This window comes from Gallus gallus, chromosome 1, assembly GCF_016699485.2.
Source record: "Gallus gallus isolate bGalGal1 chromosome 1, bGalGal1.mat.broiler.GRCg7b, whole genome shotgun sequence".
In the NCBI taxonomy this organism is placed as follows: Eukaryota; Metazoa; Chordata; class Aves; order Galliformes; family Phasianidae; genus Gallus; species Gallus gallus.
This window is the reverse complement of record NC_052532.1, coordinates 708,212-726,830: the sequence shown is the minus strand read 5'-3', so window position 1 is coordinate 726,830 and position 18,619 is coordinate 708,212. Positions and strand designations below refer to the sequence as shown.

General features: G+C 55.6%; 1 protein-coding gene and 1 non-coding gene across 2 annotated transcripts in view; both read right to left on the bottom strand.

Annotated features, from left to right (window-relative positions):
* Positions 1-18,619, bottom strand: part of SHANK3 (SH3 and multiple ankyrin repeat domains 3) — a 282,770-nt gene that overhangs the window by 121,843 nt on the left and 142,308 nt on the right.
* Positions 17,204-17,313, bottom strand: MIR6708 (microRNA 6708). The gene has a single exon (NR_105579.1). It is a non-coding gene; the product is annotated as a microRNA 6708 (primary transcript).

The window sequence follows — 18,619 nt, the reverse complement described above, 5'->3', positions numbered from 1 at the left end:
CACCTCAACCTCACTCTGCTGATTCACACTCTTCCTCCCATACAAACACATAACTTAGGAGTGGTGGGGAGAGAGCACAAGCTCTGGGCTGGGGGAGGTGGGTTGGGGAGCTCTGAGGCTGCAGCAGCCCATGATGGGCACAAGGACAGCACTTGGAACCAGGAGCTTGGGTTCAGCTGCACTTCACAGGGGCCTGGCTTGAAGAAAAAAATTCTCTACATTGAAAGTAGTGAGGCACTGCACAGGCTGCCCAGAGAGGTGGTGCTGCCCATCCCTGCAAACACCCATGGTCAGGGGAAGGGACTCTGAGCACTGATGGAGCTGTGGGGGTCCCTGCTTATTACAGGGAGTGGGATCAGATGGCCCTTAGAAGGCCTCTCCAATCCAAACCATTCAATGACTGTATGAAGGTCCCTTCCAACCCAAACCATTTTATGATTGTATGAAGGTCCCTTCCAACCCAAACCAGTCTATGATCCTATGAATTTCCCTTCCAATCCAAACCATTCTATGATCCTATGAAGGTCCCTTCCAACCCAAACCATTATGTGACCCTATGAAAGTCCCTTCCGACCCAAGCCATTCCATGATCCTATGAAGGTCCCTTCCAACCCAAGCCATTCCATGATCCTATGAAGGTCCCTTCCAACCCAAACCATTCTGTGTCTCTATGAAACACGGATGTCATCTCCACCAGTCTGTCCCGACACTCAGAAGCCCACCTCATTTTCTTCTTCAAAACCCCACCCTTGTCTCCTGGTGCCACCTCCCTCCTCCAGCCAGCAGCCCCACAGGACCCCACGCAGAGCAGGCGATGCCATCGTTACACGGCTGCTGCTGATGGAGAGGAGGAATGATGCTCCGCTGTGGCCCACAAATCGCGGCTGCAAGCTGGGCACTCGCGCACCGCCTTCAGCTCTGAAGGTCACCGGTAATTGGAGCTGCTATAAACATGGTAATGAGGAACGCACCGCGCCGTGCTGGGACGCGCGTGCCAAATACTTCAATAAGCTTTGAAGAAATTAACAAACCAGAAGACATTATGGGAATAAAACCGTTAGGAAAGGAAGTCATAAGCAGTGCACACCGAGTCCCAGCCGCCCAACATGTCTCACAGCTGCCACTGTGCCCTATTGCTGTGCCTACTGCTGCTCGCCCTGTGCCTGCAGGGCCCCCCAGCTCTGCAGTTTGCCTGTGTGGATCCCCAGGATTGCTCAGAGCCCGGCAGGAAGACCCAGCAGCTGCAGCTGGATCTGCTTGGCTTCCTGACAGCCACCCCCGGGAGCTCCATCGCCGGCTCTCCCTCTGCTACCCCTCCACATGCAGACGCTGCAGCCTTTCTCCTAAGGCAGAAATCCACCTTCCATCTGTTCTGCCATGAACCCGACGCTGCTGTCCTCACCTCATGTCCCTGCTCATCTCCAAAGACATCCTTCAGACCGCTGCACGCTGCCTCTTGCACACTGTGCTGTGCCTGCACACCTCTCCCCAGGACAACCTCTGCAGTTCTTTGGGTCTGCTGGAAAATGTCCTGGAATGGCCCTTACAGAGGACAAAGCACACGGCCTGACCAAGGACTATTTCCTTTGTGTTTATTCCACTCTTCCCAATTCCTCCCTATTACACCTTTGCAGTATGAGTTTAAGCAGCTCAGCAAGGTCAGCTCTTTAAGAGCACCTCCCTGCACCCCAAATTTGCACTGTCAGCTGTTGCACTGCCCAACTGCACAGCAGACCTGCAGTTCCATGCCCTGCACATTCCATTGGGCAGCACAAGGCAGGATTCCAACCTGACAGAGCATAAATGTTTCCAGGCTACACCTTCCAGTGGGCTACCAACATCACAGGTAGCCAGGAACGCCAACCTCTCAATTCGGTTTGCTCCCAGCACCTCTATTCTTCTCTTTAACCTCCTGTTTTCCTTTGTTTTTTAAGTTCCAAGAGAAAAAAAAAAACACACAAAACCACACCAGAACAATGCAGTGGTGATGGGTTTTCCTCTGCATCCCACCAGTACACACACAGTACACCCAGGAGCCGCCCTCCCCCCCCAGGCTCTCAGATCCAGATTTGCATCCCTTTGATTTGTTGTTGTTTCCATCACACTGAAAGGTCACTCGGAAGCACCAGCAGTGTTCATTGGTTCATGAGGTTGGGATCAAGATAGCTGTGAGCAGCACCTTCCTCTGCGCTCTGCCTCCCCAGGCACCGCAATGCTGACATCCCCTCTCTGCTGCATCAGTACGGGGATCCCCCCAGTACACAACGGGGATACAATCACCGCCAGCCCAGTTCCCAGCCAGGGCTGTTAGAGTCAGGGTAGGATGGTTGGGTTGTGATTGGACTCGATCATCGTTAAGGTCTTTTCCAACATGAGCAATTCTATGATTCTATGACTGAGATGGGTGCTGGGCTGTCTGCTGACCTCCGGGGGTTGATGGTAAATTGTCAGAAATGTTTTCATAGAATCATGGAATCACAGAATGGTTTGGGTTGGAAGGGCCCTCCAAAGGCCGTCTGGTCCCACTTCCTGTGATGAGCAGGGACGCCCACAGCTCCATCAGTGCTCAGAGCCCCATCCCCTGACCGTGGGTGTCTGCAGGGATGGGCAGCACCACCTCTCTGGGCAACCTGTGCAGTGCCTCGCAGCCCTCAGCACAAAGACCTTGCTCCTTATATGCAGCCTAAATCCCTCCTCTTTCCATCCCTCAGACCCTTTTTGTGGCCCTTCTCTGGATGCGCTCCAACAGCTCCATGTCCCTCCTGTGCTGAGCACTCCTCATCTGGGTGCTGCAGATGAGGTGTCCCAGCACAGAGCAGAGCTGCAGACCCCCTCCCTCGCCCTGCTGGCCACACTGCTCCGGATGCCCCCAGGGTGCAGTTGGCTCTCTGTGCTGCGAGGGCGCAGTGCTGCCCCCTCCAGCACCCCCAGGGCCTTTTCAGCAGGGCTGGGCTCCATCCTCCCACCCCCCAGCTGGTACTGATGCTCTTGTCTAAGGCCACTTCTGCCAGCTGAGAAGAGAGCAGGGAAGGTGCCCTGAGAGCTCTCCCCTGGTGGCGGTGGGGTCACAGCCTCCTGCAGCAGCCATCCAAGGTCGCGGCCGCCCCAGGGACCTCTCAGCACCGACAGCAGCTTTTGCAGCACGCCCGTCAATTTACGACCCCTGCTCCTAGATGGAGATGCAAGATGGATGTGTCACAGAGCTGCTGACCGGCTCCACACGCACCGCAGCCCTCGTGTCGGGAGGTCCCATTGGCAATCTCTCCATTTGTCATCTCAGAGCTAATGGCACGGGATCACAAATTCATGACGTACTGCAGCTGCCATCTACTCCAGCACATTAAAATCCATCAAATGTGGGTGAGCACTGCATGCAGTCACAGCCCTGAGAAGTCTCTGGTGGGGGGAGAAGATGAAAGGACTCCAGCATGCGAGCGCAGCCTTCCAGCTGGGTTGTGCTGCCAGGGACAAGTTAAGGCATGACGACACAGATCTCAGAGGACAGAAGGAGAGTCCTGCAGCCCTGCCTCACAACCTGCAGCACCCTTCATTGGTCTTTAAGAAGCCCCTCACACCAGCCCCTGCCCACAGCCCTGCAGCCCACCCCGGCTGCATTGCTACCATCTCATTCCAGTCTACACTCAGCCCTACCCCATCACAGCCGGTCCATGGAAAACCCATTACAAGCAAAGGCAAACTCCAGAAGGCTGCAAAATGAAAAGAAATGGAGCAGGTGACCCAATCTGACGCCGTGCCTACAACGCACCACAGAAACAACACCTTTACATTACGTTCTTCTAATCCAAGGTGAACCCAAGAGGAAATTGGTGCTTCTGTCGTTCCCAGGGGGTTTTATCCCCAAACGCCTTCGCAGCAAAGCCCATGTCCCATTGACTTGATATCCCCGGGCATCACCCCACTGCACTGCTCGAGGCCACTGGGAGAGGACACGGCCTCTCAACCACTCTTCTTCTCCATCATTTTCCCTCCTGAGCCACTGCTTGTACTGGGGACCCAGAGACAGGGCGGCTGCCGGCACAAAGCCAGCAGCACAGCTCTGCTCAGCGTCAGCTCCAAATTACAGATCCTAAACTCTTAAATACCATCAGCAACTGACCCATTTTTTGGCCGAGTCCTTCACACAAACAGCAGCGCTGTGCTGCGACCTTCAGTCCATTTCAGAGCTCATCAGGTTCTGCATTTCTTGCTATTATTGTTTTCCCACCATAGGAAAGATTTCTCTGTTAATTTGCCCGGGACTGCCCCGAACTGCAGCCCAAACTGGAGGCCAGAAGCCTGCGTGATGCTTCGCACAGCTCTGAGCCCTTTACCTGAGCCCAATTAGCTCGCAGCTCAATCACCTGAGCACTGTTCAGCGCCGTGCTCACAGCCCATTGAGCTGGAACACAGCCGTGTGTGCAGGCTGCACCTTCTCAGGTGCACAATTATTGCACGTTGGGCACCCAAGTGCCAGGAGCCCAGGCTGAACCAACGCCAGCAATGTCCTCCTCCAGAAGGAGCCCAGCAGCCGTGCCCTGCACAGAGGTTTGGGAGTACCAAAGCTGGGAAGCTGCAGCCTCCAGCACCTTCACAACCAGGCCATCGCCTTCCCAGATCCCAGAGCCTGGGGGCTCTCAAACCCCATCACCTGATGAAGCTCGCAGACCCACGACGGGTCAGGCCACAGAACGTGTCAGAGTCAGTGGGTCTGACTGCATACAATCCCTGGGTCAGATATTGCAGGTTCCCTCCAACACAGCAGACTTCACTTGGCTTTACCGATAGAACAGAGGAGATGCACAAGCTGGGAGTAACTGCAAAGGTTTGGGAAAGGAGCAGAGACTCCCGGGCAGCCCAGCGCACCAATGATGCTGTGTCCACCCTCATGGCCTCCGTGTGACACATCCCATGGATGCATTCCAGCTGGTTACACTGAGCAAGCTGTCATCAGGCCCCGCTCGCTCCTTCATCCCCCAGGGATGAGCAGCCAGAGCCTGCACACAGCGTGGGAATGCAGCCCTCCTGTCACGCATGGACACTGACGCCTTCCACCCCTATGTGCATCCATCAGCCCACCAGGCACACCTGGGTCCACGCAGACCTCAGAACGCCCCACAGCTACACCAGGATGAGCCATTCCCACACTGCCCACGAACTGAAGCATCCCCAGGCGCAATGCCCATCAAAGAACACAAATGGATTTTTCTTGCTCAAAGGCTACACGAGGCATTATAATAAAACAAATGATTCCGGAAAGGAACTCAGCGCAGAGTGTTAGCTCAGAATGGGACCATCTTCAGACACAAACAGGTCAGCATTCCATGGAGGTGGGTGGAAAGTCTGTGGGTTCTCAGGTTGCTCGAATCTCCGAGTTAGCAGTGCTCTCTGTGATCAGAGCCATTCACCCCAGTAACTAACAGAGATCTGAACCAACAACCCAGCAAAGAAAATAGCGGAGCAGAACCAGTGTCAGAACCAGGCATCTTCAGCAGCAACTCAGCACGCAGATTATGGGCTTCCAAGTTTGGATGATAGGACGGGAGGGGATGGGCTGAGGGTGCGCTGGGGAGGGTCAGGTTGGAGCTGGGGAACAATCTGTGCTCCAAAGAGCGGCCAGCACTGCACAGCTGCCCAGGGCAGTGGGGAGTCCCCATCCCTGGGGGGGTTCAGTGACCACAGGGATGTGGCACTTGGGGACGTGCTCAGTGGGATGGGTTCAGTTTGGATTGGGGATCTCAGAGCTCTTTTCCAACTGGAATGATCCTGTGATTCTATGAAAATAAGGGACAAAACAGCCCCAAATCTAACACTAGCCCTGGCAATGAGGTATGTGGACCCTCCTTCTGCACAGCACGAGATAATGGACGTGACTTCTGGTGCCCCGTTTTGCAGTCGTGATACTCCAGATGACTTTTAAAACAGAGAAAAGCGAATAGGAAGGAAAACATTCATCACCACATCAGAAACTAAAGATGGGAGAGTGGTGCATTTCCTCATTGCTCCTGAAAACACTAGGGGCAGAACTTGATTTTACTTATCTGAGTAAGGCAGAAGCATCCCTCTGCAGCGGGGCCACCCCAGGGCCCATCCTACAGCTCCCAGGCTGCAGCAGAGGGGCACAGCGGGTCCAAGAGAGATGTGAGGTAGCACAGAGCTCAAAGATGGCAGTGGTGGAGATGAGATCGTTATGGGATGAATCGGGACGTGACCTGAGGAGTGAGCACAGAGGAGGAACTGGCACAGCAGAGAGAAGGCAGAGCCCACCTTCGCCCACACCATCTGCCTCCGGCTCTGCTGTACCTTCAGGTGCAAGCAGGTCAAAGCAATTAAGTGCAAGTTCTACGGACCTGAGAAGTGTCCAGGAGCAGATGGGATCCACCTGAGTGCCCGATGGCAAGGGCAAAGCCTGAACAGAAGACATGGAGCAGAACAGCCCTGCCCAGTCCTGCAGCACAACACCAGAAGAGGAGCCATGGGCTGAGCGTGCTCCCTCCCCCGGGTCATCCCTGCTCTGTTCAAGTTTCATGTCACACTCACCAGCCCGGAGCTCTCCTGCAGGTACAGCCCAGACTTTGCTCTCGGCTCACAGCTGGAGGAGCTCAGAGCCCAGCAGAGCTGCAGCCGGAGCCGATGCAGAAATGCATCACGTTTTGCAGCCTCCTTCATGCCACAGCTCTGCCCCTCACCTGCAGCGATCCAGGAAAGCACAGCCACCTCTCCCCACCTCCTGCTTTTTGCCTGAGGTTCCTTAAGGCAGGAGGTACTTCTGCAGTGAGTCTCTGTACAACAGAACACGAGGGCTGTGCACGGGAGGCTGTGAGCGCAGCTGCAGCGGATGCTGCGTGTGAACAGCTCGTGAGCAGGCTCAGAGCTCTGCCACGCGCATTTCTGCTCCGAGCTGTTCCAGCCCTTCAGCCTCCAGCTGCTAAGCTGATTTTTATAATCATCTTGCTTTTAATACAATCATTATACACTCATTATGCCTTTAATTAAGCATTTATTGTAAAAAATAGTGCCAATCAAAGTCAGCAGGTTGGAATAGGAAAGGAAGGGAATTAATGTATTCCCAAAATGTTAATGAGGACTTTTCAGCCTGAATAGAGCTTCAGCATCCGGTATCCAATGAGCAGATTCCAAATGTGATATGTAAAGCTTGAGCAGCGCAGCCCTGACCCAGATGATCTGAGCTGGAAGGGGACAAAGCCAGCTCTCCGATGCCCACACCTGCTCCTCCTCCTCTCCCACCAACCCAGCCACACACAGCAGCAGTACTGCAATCCTGAGCGGCCCATCCTGAGCCCGTGTCCCTCCCACAGACCCTCACAGGGGAGGGAGGGCACACTCTGAGCCCTTTGGGTTTCAGAGCTCTGGTCCCAGCAGTAGCTGCTTGCAGGGCCCCACAGGGACATCTCAGCGCACGGGGCTCAGACCCTTCCTGGAACCCCGCATGAATGACCATGCAAGCCACCACGTGCAGTGTCCCAGGGTGCAAACCTGCAGCATCTGCCCTACTGGCCGCTCCCCTGGTGCAGGGGCTGATGTCTGCACAATGCAGCTCCATGGTGCTCAGGGCAGCCCCAGCAGGGCATCAGCAGTGCGGCTCGCTGCTGAATCCTCCCGTTCACACGCAGAGGCTCGTCCAGCTCCAGCTCCTGCTACAGGCAAAGGTGTAGGAGAAGCTGAGCCCACGCGTGCGACCACACTCCTCACCGAGCATTGAAAAAGCACTAACAGGAGCAACAGATATGAAAGGCAGTAAAACCGACCCTCAGTGACTTCAGCAGAGATGGAGGGAGTGCTCCTTCCCACACATGAACAGGCAGTGTGCATCCAGCAGCCTGGGCACCCCCAGCCCTGCAGCAGAAAACCACGGGCTGATGCTCATCAAAGAGCAGCAGAACCCCTCACATCTGTAAATCCCCCTCCCTGGTGCTGCCAGGAGAAACCCAGAGCTTTCACAAAAACCCATCCAAGATCCTGTGGGGCCTGTGCCCTCCTGAGGCCAGCAGCCCCTCGGGGTGCAGAACATCTGGGGACCGCTGCAAGGTGCCTGCAGATCTGTGCACGGCTCCCAGCTGTATGGGAGTGGGGAAGGTGGGAGCACCCCAGGGAAGAGCGAAGCACCAATGGAGGTCACCCCGCAGCCTTCTCTTCTCCAGGCTGAACAAGCCCAGCTCCCTCAGCCTGTCTTTGTAGGGGAGGTGCTGCAGCCCTCTGAGCATCTTTGTGGCCCTCCTCTGGACCCTCTCCAACAGCTCCCTGTCTTTCTTGTACTGGGGCCCCAGACCTGGACGCAGTACTGCAGATGGGCAGAACAGAGAGGGACAATCCCCTCCCTGTCCCTGCTGGCCACCCCTCTGCTGATGGAGCCCAGGACACCACTGGCCTTCCAAGCTGCAGGAGCACACTGCTGCCTCATGTTCAGTTTTTCATCCACCAGGACCCGCAGGTCCTACTCCGCAGGGTTGCCCTCAAGGAGTCCTCCCAGTCTGTATACATATCTGGGATTACTTTGACCCAAGGACATAACCTTGCACTTTGCTGTGTTGAACCCCATTATGTTCATACGGGCCCACCTCTCAACTTCGTTGAGATCCCTCTGGATGGCTTCCCTTCCTTCTAATGTGTCACCTGCACCACTCAGCTTGGTGTCCCCAGCAGAGCACTGGGCACGCGGTGCATTCATGCAGGTGGGCCATGAGCTCCCCAGCCTGTACTCACCACAGCACCCCAACACACGTGCTCACAGGAGAAGGGAAATCTCTAAGGGAAAGGGCAAACTGGATAAAAACAGGTCAGGAGAACCAGCCCTAGGAATTGGGGGTTGGAACTGGAAGAACTTTAAGGCTCCTTCCAACCCAACCGTTCTGTGATCCCACGAAGCATAGCCAGCAATAAAAACCCCATTGCAGCCACCCCCAGCAGTGCCAGCTCGCTCCTTCCCCTTCCCCAAAGATCACTGGTGCTGCACCCACCCCTCCAGCCTGCCTCCCTCCCTCCACTGTGTCTCCAGAGAAATATTCCTCCACCCCCAAAAGGTGCTACCAAGACTGATCCAAGGTCCCCACAGAGACACTTCTCCCATCACCGTGGGCCCTGTGCTGGCTCTGACACCTCTTGCTTGTGCATTCAGAGCCCTTCTATTTCAGCCTGGCACAACACACCTGATGGGAAACCCTCTGGGACTTCTGCTGCTGCACACCTCCATCAGATTCACACAGCTGCACACCGGCCCCTGCATGGCTGGTCACACATAGCCAGGGAAGGCAAAGGAGCAGCCCAGGTTCCAAACTCTCCAGCATTCTGAACATGCCCCGTAGAAAGCTGTTGAGATCCAAAAACCACTTGCTTCCAAGCTCTTCACCTCACATAAAAGAGATATGCTCAGTTCAGCCAAAGCAAGCAACACTTCCACCCAGTCCATTCTTGCTCTGTGCACATCAACACCTGCTTTGTAACACGTGAAGACTTTTGGGAACCCATGGGAGCATGTAAACCCTGCTGCAGGTTGCAGGCACACAGGCAAGCACAGCTGTGCGTGGTCATGAGACAAAGACAGCAGGTGCACCTAGTGTTCTCTGTACCCAAAGTCACAGAATCATTAGGCTCAGAAAAGACTTCTGAGATCACTCAGTCCAATCCCAACCCATCCCCACCATACCCACTATGTCCCCACGTGCCACATCTCTATGGCTCTGGAGCACCTCCAGGGACAGGGACTCCCCAGCCTACTCAGGTCTAGTGCTTTCTGTGCCCAAAATGTGGACACGTCCCCAAGAGGTGGATTCTGGGGAGCTGTGATGTGTTGGGAGCTGCAGATGTGCGCACCCACTGAAAGCAGCAGCCGGGGTCTGCCTGAGCCCCAGCAGCACGGGGAGAACAGGGCAGGGTGCTGGATGAGCCCCGGGGGCCCTTCCAACCCCAACCGCTCTGCGGTCTGCAGGGACAAAGCAAGAAGTGTCTGAGGATGAGCTGAGGGCTGCAGAGGTATCTGCCTCAGAAGGAGCAAGTGGAAGCCAGCAGTGCTGGCAGGCGGGGAGCAGGCTGGGGAGCAGGTCCAGGAGCAAGCCAGGGCTCCATGGCCTGAAATTCCCCGGGGAAAATGGGCCCTCAGCAGCTGAGAGCACAGCACTGCACTGTACAGGGTGCTGGCGAGGATGTGGGGAACGGCTCTAAACTAAAAGAGAGGAGACTGAGATGAGACAGAGGGAAAATCCTTCACCCAGAGGCGGTGCAGTGCTGGCACTGCTGCCCAGAGCTGTGGGTGCCTCATCCCTGGAGGTGTCCATGGCCATGGATGGGGCTCTGGGCAGCCCGAGTTGGAGGGCACACAGCCCATGAAGGAGTGGGGCTGGGGGTAATGGGGGGTTGTCCCTTCAACCCAACTGTTCTGTGGTTCTCTCACCTTTAAGGACCCTTCCAACCCAACTGTTCTGTGGTTCTCTCATCTTTAAGGACCCTTCCAACCCAACTGTTCTGTGCTTCTGTCATCTTTAAGGACCCTTCCAACCCAACTGCTCTGTGGTTCTCTCATCTTTAAGGACCCTTCCAACCCAACTGTTCTGTGGTTCTCTCATCTTTAAGGACCCTTCCAACCCAACTGCTCTGTGGGTACCCAGGTCCTGGTGCAAGGAACAGCAACGCTGTGAAGCACTGCTCTGAAACCCCCACTTGCACAGACCAGAAGCCAAACCCAAACAGCAGCGCTGCTCACAGTGAGCTGAGCAGATGGCAGACAGCACTGCATCCACGGCTCCACAGAACATCTCTGACAGCTTCTGAGCAGGATCAGCAGCACCAGCCCTGCAATCCCAGCCTGGTGCCCTCTGCTCTCCCTCCAACACACGGCTAAAGGGCCTCCACGCCCACACTGAGCTCCATCCAAAGAGAACGCGTCACCAGGAATTAATCGATGTCAGCAGGAAAAGAGAGCCAGGGCTCAGCTCAGCTCTGTGCTGACCAAAGCATTCACGGCTCTGACAGGGAGTGGGAGAAGCTCCAGGGCAGCCCTCGGCCGGACCTCACCGCTGGGCTCGCAAAAAGCTCAGCTGCAAAACCCCAACGGCTGCCTCTTCCTTCACCTCCTGCTAATGTCTGCTCCTGGTTTCAGGCCACATGTGGACCCGGCTGGGATTCACAGTGGGGTACAGCCAGGAAGAATCCCACATTTCATCCAGGCAGTTCCCCACAGCTCCTGAAATGGGCACGCAGTGCACCAAACCCAATGTGCTCGAGGATGCAGGGCTCTGTGAGCCCACGTTTTCTGAGCATGCAGGAAACTGCTGCATTCGTCTTCCCCGGTGACCACCATAGAATGGCCTTGGTAGTAAAGAACCACAGTGCTCATCTCGTTCCAACCCCCTGCTATGTGCAGGGTCGCCAACCACCAGACCAGGCTGCCCAGAGCCACATCCAGCCTGGCCTTGAATGCCTGCAGGGATGGGGCATCCACAGCCTCCTTGGGCAACCTGTTCAGTGCGTCACCACCCTCTGGGGGAAAAACTTCCTCCTCATATCCAACCTAAACCTCCCCTGTCTCGGTTTAAAACCATTCCCCTCCCACCCCCGTGAGTCCCTCCAGCAGTTGGATGCCTTCAGGGTCAGGAAAAACATCACCTGACGCTTCAATTTCAGCTTCTTCCCTCCTGTTCCACTTTGTGTTTGCCCCCCCTGCCACAAGCTGCCTCCTCCCATACAGCACCACAAACTCCCCAGGGTCGGATCGGTGTCCCGGGGTCTCCTCCGTACTTCTGATTTCCTCACATCCCCCTCAGAGCACAGACTCAGGGACAGCAGCAGACACACCGCCGGCATATGGAGCTGCACAGGGGCTGTCCGGATGAGAGCAACCAGAGGTGACCGTACTCTGTACCGCCAGTGCAATCCCCCCAGTGTGTGAAGCACACCGGTGTGACCCCTGGCTCCTGCAGCCTCAGTGCCCTCTGGAAGGACAGCAGTCTGAGATACCAAACCCAACAAACCGAGCACAAAGCCTGGGCACTTGGGAACCACAGCGCCCAGCACTGCGCCCATGAGTTGGGTGCATGAGTTGGGTGCTGCGCCCCGATGTCTGCATGGGGCTCTCGTGGGCTCCTCAGAGGACCTAAAGGTCCAGGAGGGGAATACCAAGGGAAGGTGTTCTCTGCTCTGTAGAGGTGAAGGCATTTCCAGCTGCAACAGAGGAAGCACCGCAGCCTTTGGGGTTTCAGCACCGCAGCCTTTGGGGTTTCAGCACCGCAGCCTTTGGGGTTTCAGCACCACAACCTTTGGGGTTTCAGCACCGCAGCCTTTGGGGTTTCAGCACCACAACCTTTGGGGTTTCAGCACCGCAGCCTTTGGGGTTTCAGCACCACAACCTTTGGGGTTTCAGCACCACAAGCTTTGGGGTTTCAGCACCACAAGCTTTGGGGTTTCAGCACCACAACCTTTGGGGTTTCAGCACCACAGCCTTTGAGTTTCCTTCTGTCCAAGTTCTTTTTTTTTTTTTTTTTTGCTGGTACATACACAGAATAAATGTAAGATATTCAATATAAGTGACACAGAACTGCTTGGTTTCCCAGCACAGGAAAGGAAGGAGAACCACACACACACTCGATGCCACTCACATCCCATAAGGCGTACAGATGGTTGGTGACAAGGGACCACAACAGAGCAGGAACCAGCATCATCCTCCTCCAGCACACAGAGCACAGAGAGCAGCATCCCAGCAGCTCCTGTGCCTCCCTTCCAGCCAGCTGAGACCAATTAACTCATCAACTGCCCTGGTAGAGCAGAGCAGCCCTGGGGGCCCTCCCCACCCCAGCTGCTGTGCTGGAAGCTTTAACCCTGGCACCTCTGCTGGGTTCAGAGACCGCAGCCCAGCAGTCCCTGCATGGGAACCCTATGGCATCACTGCAGGGGTGACATGCAGACAGCAGCCCCGCCATGGCATGTCACACTTCCCTCCCCTGCACAAAGCAGTTTCCTTTTTGCCACGTTATCACCTCCGTGCCCTTGGCCATCTCATCTCATCTGCAGCGCTGCATCCAGGCCTGGGGCCCCCAGCATAAGGAGGACATGGAGCTCTTGGAGCGGGTCCAGAGGAGGGCCACTGGGATGGTCAGAGGTCTGCAGCACCTCTACTATGAGGATAGGTTGAGGGAACTGGGCTTGTTTAGCTTGGAGAAGAGAAGGCTGCAGGGAGACCTCATTGTGGCCTTCCAGTACTTGAAGGGAGCGTATAAACAGGAGGGGGTATGGCTGTTTATGAGGGTGGATGGTGATAGGACAAGGGGGAATGGTTTTAAACTGAGACAGGGGAGGTTTAGGTTGGATATGAGGAAGTTTTTCCCCCAGAGGGTGGTGACGCACTGAACAGGTTGCCCAAGGAGGCTGTGGATGCCCCATCCCTGCAGGCATTCAAGGCCAGGCTGGATGTGGCTCTGGGTAACCCTGGTGGTGGTTGGTAACCCTGCACATAGCAGGGGGTTGGAACTCAATGAGCACTGTGGTCCTTTCCAACCCAGGCCATTCTATGATTCACAACCCTCTGGTGTGCAGGCACAGGGAGCAACAGGAGCTGCATGCTTTGCTTCAGGGTTGTTGCCTCTCAGGGCATCAATAGCAATGCTGTGTGTGAAGGAAGCAGCAGCAGTGCATGTCCTGAGCAGCAGCAATGCACATCCATAGCAGCAGCAGCAGCAGCAGCACACATCCTCAGCTCCTGGACACAGACAAGCGAACAGGGAACTCTGCCCCAGCCGGCTCACACTGCCTGCAGAGAACACTCACAGCTGAGCACCAGCAGCAAAGAGCTCGAGGAGCCATAGGAGCGCTGTGCCAAGCTGCATCACGCTGCTTGCTCATCCCCCCCTGCTGCTTGCTCATCACCCCCCCGCCCCATGCCAGGAGGAGCTCTGCCAGAGCCCTGGCGCTGGGAAACCCCCACTGCCGCTGAGGCTGCGATGTGCTCTGCTGTGTGAGCAGCACTCGAGCAGTAAAGAGCCTCATCACGGAATGGCCAGACAGCACCTCGGGGGTTACTGCAGCCTGATGGGGTTTTCTAAGCCCTCTCTGTGTGAGCCCCACTTCAAGGAGCGTTTTTGGATCAGATGCTTACACAGGGACTGGCAATGGCAGTGCTGACGTACTGCTGAGCTGAGAGCCTCTCCTTAAAGACAGAAGGATCAGGAACCTCCCAGCTCCACTCCAAAGCTGTAGAGAGGAAATCCCCAACTGCAGAGCAGCTCAGCGGACCTTCCTGAGCTGAGCTGCCCAACAGACACTGCACACCTCCAGAAATGCATCTTCCCCTTTTTAACAGTCCACCCACACCCACGGCCTCCACAACGCCCTGCAGCAGCAAAGTCTGCAGCACAACACCACGCTGCTCTCGTGGGGGGGCCCCCAGTACAAGAAAGACAGGGAGCTGCTGGAGAGGGTCCAGAGGAGGGCTACAAAGATGCTCAGAGGGCTGCAGCACCTCCCCTACAAAGACAGGCTGAGGGAGCTGGGCTTGTTCAGCCTGGAGAAGAGAAGGCTGCGGGGTGACCTCATTGCAGCCTTCCAGGACCTAAAGGGAGCCTACAGACAGGAGGGGAGTCAACTCTTTGATAGGGCAGATGACAGCAGGACAAGGGGAATGGTTTGAAGCTGAAGGAGAAAAGATTTAGGGTGGATATCAGAGGGAAGTTCTTTACTGTGAGAGTGGTGAGGTGCTGGAACAGCTGCCCAGAGAGGCTGTGGATGCCCCGTCCATCCTTGGAGGTGTTCAAGGCCAGGTTGGATGGGGCCCTGGGCAGCCTGTATGAAATGTGGGGGTTGGTGGCCCTCTATGCAGTGGGTGGGTTGGAGCTTCATGATCCTTGAGGTCCCTTCCAATCCGGGCCATTCTGTTGTTCTGTGCTCTCCTCTGCCTTGAGGGTGGACTCAGCATTTCTTGGAGCACCTCTCTGTTCCCATATGAAGAATTTGCAGGCAACCTCTCCATGCCACCACAGACTCAGCCATTTATCTCCCAGATAGATAAGTCCTAAGCTCCACGTGAGTATTTCCTTGTGCAGACGATGCTGCGAAATGCCACTGACCCACAGACCACCGACCACCACGACCACCCTTGTTACCCTCTCTGTATCATTCATACAGCTCCACGTACACCTCAGGGAGAGGGCCCATCACAGCTTCACCTCGTGCACGTTGATCACTTCTGTTCTAATAATCACCCTTCTTTGTTGGTGTGATGCAGCAGCTCCTGGCACCGCGCTGACTTCATAGGCAGCACTGCTGCTTATCTCTTTACTCGCAACCATTATTGACAACGCTACGAAGGAGCAATCACTCCAACACCTACTATCTGAACACCAACAGCCAACTGACTCCCTTTGCTGTCTGTGTAGTATTCGGGCTATTCTTCCTCCCATGCACCATTTGCATTTATTAACTCTGAACATCACTGCTGTTGTGCCCGGCACCTCCAGGCTGTGCTCCCTGCAGCTCACAGCTGCCCTGCCCTGCAATGCTGGGAGCCATTCTGCTGTTGCTTTTTTCACAACAAAAATTACCAGATCACACACTCCTGAGCAGCCCACTGACACCTTTGCAATTTCAAATGCCAAGAGCTCGCAGCTCTCTAATTAGCAAAAGACCTCTCCTCCTGCCCAAGTGCTTTGCAGCATGACACTGCACTTCTCAGAAGCAGAAGTGGAGCACTCTGGAAATTAAACATCTCCTGTGATCCCAAATGCACCGGGTTCGGTACGAACGTACAAAGCACAGAAGCAGAGCACTGTCAGGGCTGTGCAGCCCAACCCACTGCTGCCCCATTTCCTGTCGTGGCAGAGTGCAAACGCAGGGGGTGATTCCATCAGTGATCACAGGGTGGTTTGGGTTGGAAGGGACTTCCAAAGGCTGTCTGGTCCCACTCCCTGCAGTGAGGAGGGAACCCCACAGCTCCATCAGTGCTCAGAGCCCCATCCCCTGACCGTGGGTGTCTGCAGGGATGGGCAGCACCACCTCTCTGGGCAACCTGTGCAGTGCTTCACCTCCCTCAGTGTGAAGACTTTGCTCCTTATATGTAGCCTAAATCCCTCCTCTTTCCATCCCTCAGACCCCTTTTGTGGCCCTCCTCTGGATGTGCCCCAGCAGGTTGGTGTCTCTCCTGTGCTGAGGTCCCCCCATCTGTTTGCAGTGCTCCAGGGAAAGCAGCAGGGAAGGTGCTGTGCAGTGCCAGGGTTGTGCCTCTGCTCTGCAGCGCAGATGCAGGAAGCACTCGGTGCCATCGGCCCAGGGGCTTCACCAAAACCAAAGGGCTTCACCCGAAAAACTTAAACCATGTAGGCAGGAACTGCAGCCAGGGAGAGGCAGAGAGAGGAGACGTCCTCCATGTAGGGACGGGGAGTGGGGATGTCCTCCATGTAAGGATGGGGAGTGGGGATGTCCTCCATGTAGGGACGGGGAGTGGGGTGTCCTCCATGTAAGGATGGGGAGTGGGGATGTCCTCCATGTAGGGACGGGGAGTGGGGATGTACTCCATGTAGGGATGGGGAGTGGGGATGTCCACTGTGTAGGGACAGGGAGTGGGGATGTTCTCCATGTAAGGATGGGGAATGAGGATGTCCATTGTGTAGGGATGGGGAGTAGGGATGTTCTCCATGTAGGGACAGGGAGTGGGGATGTCCACTGTGTAGGGACGGGGAGTGGGGATGTCCTCCATGTAGGGATGGGGAGTGGGGATGTCCTCCATGTAGGGACGGGGAGTGGGGATGTACTCCATGTAGGGATGGGAGTGGGGATGTCCACTGTGTAGGGATGGGGAGTGGGGATGTTCTCCATGTAGAGACAGGGAGTAGGGATGTCCCCCATGTAGGGATGGGGAGTGGGGATGTTCTCCATGTAGGGACGGGGAGTGGGGATGTCCACTGTGTAGGGACGGGGAGTGGGGATGTTCTCCATGTAGAGACAGGGAGTAGGGATGTCCCCCATGTAGGGATGGGGAGTGGGGATGTCCTTTACCTGGAACCTGCAAGGGGAGGAAGGGACCACATGCCTACAGGTCCAAGTTTTGGTGGAAAGCAGAACACTGTGAGCAATACAGTGTGCTGTGAAACAAACTGCAGACACCACAGCTCTGCTCAGTCCTTTCGGGAACCTCACAGTGGTTAATAACAGATTTAATTTTCTCTTCTGAAGTCTGTTATGGAAAACAATGGGTGAGCCAACGGCACGAGTGGAGCGGCCGCGGTGCTGGGATGGATGGAGCCATGGGGACAGGGCGGGCAGGAGCTGATGCTGTGCTGCTGCTCACCGCTCCTCCCATAGGCTCTGCTCCATCATCCTGCCATCCAATTTGCTCGAGACAGAAACGCCCACACAAAAGTGAATGAGGGAAAGGAGCAGATGAAAGGAAGGATTCATTTCTGATTAGCGGCCGCCCCCGCAGCCCATTCCTGCGGAGCCCACGGAGGGAAGGGCAGCCCTGGCCCGGGCAGAGGAATGTCCTCGTGCTGCAGCGCTGGCACCAGCGATCCGAGCCAGGAACGCAGCTCCAGCTCTGCAAGCAGCACAGCACCACGCAGTGCAGGACTCGGCCCTGTGTGGGGCTTCCATGCAGCCCTATGGCTCCGGGGGCTGGCATGGAGCTCCCAGCCACGGCTCCAGATGGGGCCAGAGGAGGGCACGGGGATGGCTGGGGGCTGCAGCTCTGTGGGGAAAGGCTGAGGGAGGGGGTGTGCAGCCTGGAGAAGGGACGACTGCGGGGAGAACTCACTGCGGCCTTCCAGTACTTGAACTGAGCCTATAAACAGGAAGGGAAGTGACTTTGTACACGGGCAGAGAGCGACAGGACAAACGGGAAAGACATTAAGCCAAAGGAGGGGAAATTGAGGTCAGATATGGGGGGAAATCCTTCACCCAGAGGTGATGTGGCACTGGCACTGCTGCCCAGAGCTGTGGGTGCCCCATCCCTGGAGGTGCCCGAGGCTGTGGATGAGCGCTGGGCAGACTGAGCCCACGGCAGGAGTGGGATTGGATGATCATTAAGGTCCCTTCCAACCCAACCATTCTGGGTTTCTGTGATACTATGGCACCCAAAGCAGCACCAGGAGTGAAGCAATGCTCATTTGTCCCATCTGACAGCTTCCCCTCACATCACCTCCCCAGACGATACGCAGTGAAAGGAGTGATCACTCATAGGATTTCCAAATGTCACTCTTCCTGAGGCAGAGAGGAAATGTTAAATTGAAAGTCTACACTATTCTGCGTTTCTTTATTTTTTCTTCCATTTCCACATGCAAAGCAAGGCTTGAAAGGTTTTTAGAGCCTGCTTCTGCCTAAAAAGCGAGCAGGTGACAAGCATCCTTTAGCCACACAATTAAACAATGAAAACCAGCGTCATGGAATCATTAAGGTTGGAAAAGATCTCTGAGATCCCCATCATCCCAATAAACCATGTCCCTCAGTGCCACTTCTTCATGGTTCTTGGAATCCAAAGGATACCAGATTCAACATTATTACTTAAACATGAAGGTATTAACTAACGGTACTGCTGAATTCCCTTCTTTCCTGATGGACCTGAGGCAGCCCCCAGCGCTGCCTCTCCTCGGGTTAGTAGAGGACTCTGTAAGACCAGGCATGGGCAAGGCTG